Source organism: Octodon degus, unplaced genomic scaffold (genome assembly GCF_000260255.1).
Source record: "Octodon degus isolate 3935 unplaced genomic scaffold, OctDeg1.0 scaffold00211, whole genome shotgun sequence".
In the NCBI taxonomy this organism is placed as follows: Eukaryota; Metazoa; Chordata; class Mammalia; order Rodentia; family Octodontidae; genus Octodon; species Octodon degus.
Genome location: NW_004524787.1, coordinates 3,721,399 through 3,727,779, shown reverse-complemented (window position 1 = coordinate 3,727,779; position 6,381 = coordinate 3,721,399). Strand labels below are relative to the sequence as shown.

Sequence of the window (6,381 nt, the reverse complement as noted above, 5' to 3'; positions counted from 1 at the left end):
AAAGGTTCTACAATCTGAGGTACAGGATCTCAGGATAAATCCTGAGGGGACTTGACTGACCTTATCAGATCCAAAAGCTGCTGAGCCATTTGACTGACCCTTAAATTCCTTTTATCCAGTCTCTGCTCTCCTACACAGACTTTACTATCTCTAGTAATAACTGTTGTACATTTAGGTACATTTTTTTAGCTTCCACATATGTGTGAGAACATATGGCATTTATGCGTTTCTGTGTCTGTCTTGTTTCATTCAGTTGAATGCCCTCTATTTTTGTGATCAACAGAATTTCAATTTTTGTGATTGAATATTAATTTTTATATAAATACCACGTTTTTGTTATCCATTCACCTTTTAAAGGGCACTTAGGTTGATTGTATATTTTAGCTATTTTGAATAGTGTCAATTTGTTTATGAAAGTATAGGAATCTCCTTAGCATGGTGCTTTCATTTCCTTTTATTGTATACCCATAACAGGATTTCTGAATCTTATGGTACATCTATTTTTAGTTTTTAAGGACCTTCAATAAAGGCTATAACTTATCAATGTGCTTTAAAGTTCTCTTTTCTCCACATCCCCACTAGAACATTAGTTTTGTATTTTTTATGAAAAAAACAAAGTGAAGAGAAAAGCAATAGCCATTGCACTGTGTATCAACTTTACGGCAGTTACTCAGTACAAGATATAAACCACAATGTTTCTTACAAGAAGAAACAAACAGTAACACAAACTTTCTGTTCAGCAAACTGAGATCAACATTAGAGAAATGTTAATCACAACTCTTACTGGAATAGGTGGATATGATATTATATTTTTGCTTTATATTTGTCTGATAACCAGTGATGGATACCATTTTTTGTATGTTTGTTAGCCATTTGTATTTCTTCTTATGAGAAGCTTTATTCAAATCTTATTGTTGCTGCTCTTGATTATTTTAGGAGCAAATGATTTAGTCAGTCACCTTTCCTTCTTTTTATACTGGCTTTTCAGTCTTTTCAAAGGGTGAGCAAAATACTAAAAGATAAAAACCAATCAAAATCAATTATTTTTGCTCTCAGTAATCCTTGAGATATTGCCACATAATAGCAGGTGTTACAAAAATTTGAAGCTATTGGTTAAATTAAGCTGGCTGACTATATATAGATTTTAATTATCCATAGCTACTCACAAGTACTCTAAGTTCATTTGTAAGTTTTGTGTAAACAAAACAAAATAGGTTATTGAGATCTCAGTTCCTAATCTTTTTTACAAACATACCAATGTTTATAGCAGCACAATCCATAATGTATAAATCTGGGAAGCAGCCTATACATCCATTCACACATGAAGCAAGAAAACATAGCATGTACTCCTGATGGAAAATTACCATACTAAAGAAAAATAAATTTGGCTCATTCATAGGAAAATGGATACCTGTGAACAAAGTGTTAAGTGAAATAAATCACATACACCAGCTTAAATATAGTGTCGTTTCTCTTAATTGAGAAACTCCATTCCTAAATTTGAAATTAACCTATTCTAATCCAGCAGTTATGTTGTGGTAGCCATATATTTTGCAGTATTGCTAATATATTCCAATAATTTTCAGCTCTGCTGCCAAGAATCTATTCAGTGACCTCTGTTTGTTAATTGTTACTGTTTGATTTATTGCTAGATGGTTTCCGAAAGATAATTACATTGGAGTCTGAAAAGACTGGCCAAGATGCACCAGCTATGGAATTTCAACATCCGTTCTTCAAAAAGGGAGAAGCCAACTTTCTAGAAAACATCAAGCGCAAAGTAAGATTATTGTTTCACACTTTTTTGTAAAAAAAATTTGGGCTTCAACCAGTCTTCCCTTGTGTTTTTGTTGCTGTTGTTGCTGTTTTGTTTCTTTTTTTTTCTTTTCTAAACAGGGATTGAACTCAGGCCCTTCCTTACACTTGTCAGGCAAATTCTTAATCTACTGAGCTATCTCCCCGGCCCCCTACCCTTGTTTTAAATATTTTATAGTTTCTTTAAGTCTTAAGGTTAAAACTTGTTGCTTCAATTTGCCAGCTGGAAATCCATTTGCTGGGTACATTTTCTGGGTCTCTATAAAGATGACCTTTTGATAGTTATTTGTTCAAATTTTATCACTTTTCCTAAGTTATGTTTTATTGCTTTTTTTATTTTGACCATACTTATGCAAATAGAACATTTTAAGAACTAAGCAGAGAGGTCCAGAAAAATTAGGAAGTGACTTTATTTTTGTATTTATCTTAAGAAGGAAAATAACAGCTAAACCTGTGTGCTCAAACCTAGAGATACTTATAGATCGAGACAATATAAATAGTAACCCAGGTTTTCATTATGAGATGTCTATGCATGTTGAAATTTTTATAAACCTCATGTAAAATGGGTTCTGTGTACTGGAAGTATAGAAGCAAAAGCATAACTTAGTATGTTGTTCAGACTAGTAATTCTTATTTATTTACTTATTTATTTGATATAAGGTCTCACTACACAGTTCAGACTCATAGTGGTCCTCGTGTCTCAGCCACCCCCAGTGCTGGGATTATAGGCATGAGCCACAATGCCCAGTTTTGGTAGCCAGCACGGCACATCCATGGTTCTTGGGCCTGCATGGCATGCAGTGCCAGGGATCAAACCCAGGTCCTTGCTCTTGCCAGGCAGGTGCTTAGACTGCTAAGCTGTCTCCCCAAACCTCTAGACCAGTAATTCTAAATGCATGATTTGCAAACCCATAGAGCTCTTGATACACTTTTGGGAGACCTGTGAAGTAAAAAGTGTTTTTCTAAATATATAAAGAAATTAATGATTATTTTAAATTTTATCAAACTTTAACTCTAATATTATATATGTTTAGAGATATAACCTACATCAACAACATCTTTTGGAGATTTCAAAAATTTCAAGTGCATAAGTGGTGCTACAGCCAAAGAACAGGGCAAGCTTGGCTCTCAGAATTTTTTTTCATAATCCTAAAGCAACATAATCATTTTATTAGTAGCAAGTATGATGACCTCCTACATTAGATGAGGTAGAGGAATGAAAAGCAAAGCTAAATTAAATTAAATCAGAATCCAATCCTATGATAAATATTTATAAATGTGAACTAAATTACATTTAATTTTAGTTTATAGCTTCTACATGGCAAACAGTGGTTCTCATATACTATTAATTAGTACAAATGATAATCTTGGTACTTGAAAGAAATACCATATTTTTTATAGAAGGTAACAAAGACCTTAAATGATTTTTTTAATATTGTGTTAGCTTTTGAGTCCATAGATTTAGTGAATATTTGGGAAATGTCACAGAAGAGCCATAGAAAAGATGATCAATTAAGGGCTCAACAAGTGACAACCTTCTTCATTTGGTGTGAGTTCAGACTGGTACAACTACAATGGAAATTAGTGTGGAAATTCCTCAGAAAGCTAGGATTGGAGATCCAATTCAATCCAGCTATTCCCCTCCTGGGTATTTTTTTAAGAAGAGCTGAAAACATTATACCACAGCGATGTATGTGCATACGTGTTTGTAGAAGTGCAATTTGTCATAGCTAAATCTTGATAATAACCTAAATTCCCATCACCTGAGAAATGAATTTTTAAAAAGTATTTCTACACAGTAGAGCATTACTGAGCTATAAAAAAGATAAACTTGAGGCTTTTATAAGTAAATGGATACAACTAGAGACCATACACATAAATGAAAGAAATCAGACCTGCATGTGCAAACATCATATTATCTTGCTAGCTTAAGAACCTCAAAGAGTAAATAAAATCTGAAAGGTACAATAGATACTGTGAAAAAGAATCTGTTCAAATGGAAGGATTAACTGGGATGAGGAAAAGGACCAAAGAAAGAAAGAAGGAAGAAAAAAAAGATATATTTATGTACATAGGATAGCTTGGATAATTATGCTGCTGATTTCTGCTGTTCTACAGTGTTTATTACAGACTGCTTTTCATATAGGCCTCTTGTTTGTTTAAATATAGAAGATTTTCTGCTTTTTTAATTATACAAGGGATATTTGACAAATAGGTTTATTTTTCAGATGCCTTTATAACAGATAAAATGTTGGCTGTTTCTATTTACAATGCCCAAGTTTCAATTTGAAGGATGTAGTCTATAGGTCCTTGTTTTCAAGAACACAGTCTTGTTTTGTTTTGTTTTGTTTTTGGGGTTTTTTTTGTTTTGTGGAACCAGGGATTGAACTCAGGCCCTTCCACTTGCCAGGCAAGTGCTTATTCCACTGAGCTACTCCCCAGCCCCAAGAACCCAGTCTTACTCACAGTAGTGGTATGAGATAAAGCCTCAGCTGAGGGCAATTGAAGTGTTGCCTTATTTTGTGAAAATAATTACAAGATTGTTATTGTAGATATTATTATAAACTTTAAAGCCTAGAATAGCTTCTTTATATTGGAACGTCTAGTTCAACATGCTCCTATCTTAGTAGATACACAAAATTAGTATATAGTCTATTTTTTATTGTTTCTGATATTAATTATTTTGTTTATTATCTACAAGATGAAATCTCTTCTACAACACTGTTCATAATCAGTCTTAACAGGGAGAAGCTGAGTTCAGGTCAGAGTTCAAGTTTAAATGGAATCAGATGTGTTTTTTAATTAATATGCTACCCTGTGTGTCAGAGTCACATGTAATTTCTTTACATTTTTGTTTTGTTACATAGTTCTTGGCTTATGTATTTTATTTTCCCTAAAGTATATTTTCCATTCTTTGAAGATAAAAACTATGATTTAAACATTTTTGTACAAAAATATACCTTTTTGAATAATTTATAAGTTTTACTCAAAAATACATGTGAAATTTAGTAAATATTCATTACTGGTCAACTATGTGTAAGGTATTGAGCTGTCTGAATCAGAAAATATAGCAGAAGACTATATTTCTGTCTTTCAGAAGCTTTCAACTTAGATAATATATTTAATAACTATTACATATGAAATAGCTTACTTACTGCTATAACAGAGGTATGCTTAAAGAATTTAATCAACTTAGGTTAGTCATTCCTCTTTTCCCTTTCATAAGTATCCATAATGAAGTTGATTGTATTTCTAACACCCCAACTATATTTTATTTCCACTGTAGGGGTCATCAGTGAAAATAGAGGATGTGAGAATTTACTGTGATGAGTTGCAGAGAGTGATGGCTGAGATGCAAGAGTTGCGGAACAAACAGAAAAGCATGAATACTAAGTTTTCAAGAATGAAAAAGTACGTGATAATCTAGATTTCCCACACCCATTTCTAAGGTTTAAAGGTTGATTCTTCTGCGTTGAGAAACTGAACACTTGTTTTCTATGGTACTTTACTGTGGTTTCTTTTAAAAGAAACCACAGCATTCAATCAAAGGTTTAGCATCTAGAGTGCTGTTAACGTTTCACTGCATCAGATCATATAATTCTGACTCAGGAGCATACCACTATGTAAATCAGAAATAAAAGTGCTACCATCCAAGACAGTTTTGCAAGTATGAGTAGTATCACAAGTGTCTGCTTCCATTTGACATAAGAAAAAGAGAAGGAAAGACATTAAATGTACAGATTCTGTATTTAAGTATTCTAGTTTACATTTCTGGCTTTTTTGAAAATTCTTTGGTCATTTTGACAAATTTTGTCTGTAATATGTATACTTTACCATGTTTTTCAGTGCTTTATAAGGAATTGCAGAATGCATAACACAGCATACAATTTCTCTTAACATTACTATCTTTACTCAGACAGTAGTGTTCAAAGGCAAAATTTAAATCATTAAATAGTCACCTTTGAGAAAAAAGTATAACACATTATTTAGTTTTGAGGAAATGTGTATGACTATGTTCCAACAAGATGTCCATCATACTCAAACTTCAAGTTTTCTGTAAATTATTCAATGAAGGAAAGAAGTGCATTTTTGGCTTGGAAAATCATCAAAACTGATAAACTTTAACTGGCCATGTAACTAAAATAAAGACACCACACCAAATACTCATCATTTACAATTCATTACCACTCCCATAAACTCCATAGATCTGCAAAGGGTCATCCAGAAACATGAATAATTCCATGTGCATAAACTTCAAAATTATCTTTAATTTCATGATTTTATCCTTTGACATAGTAAGTTACTTTTCATACCAAGTGAGGGAGAAAAGAGAGAGGTGGTGAAGAGAATGGAAGTATTTTTCTTCCCTTTTCAATATTAAATATAAGCCAGGATTTTCATAGATACTGACCATGAGCTGACCCTTTAAGGTAATTCTGGATATCCACCTGCTGTTAAGTATTAAGCAAAGAAGTCCTAGCCCAGGTCCGGTGAGTGTGTGGAGAGCTTCCTGCTACCCTGCGCCAGCGGGACCAGTCCCAGCCCAGGCGCAGTGTGGGCCGGACCCTC

General features: G+C 33.3%; 1 pseudogene; it reads left to right on the top strand.

The window, feature by feature from the left end:
• LOC101573166 overlaps positions 1-6,381 on the top strand; it is an 82,422-nt pseudogene that overhangs the window by 47,259 nt on the left and 28,782 nt on the right.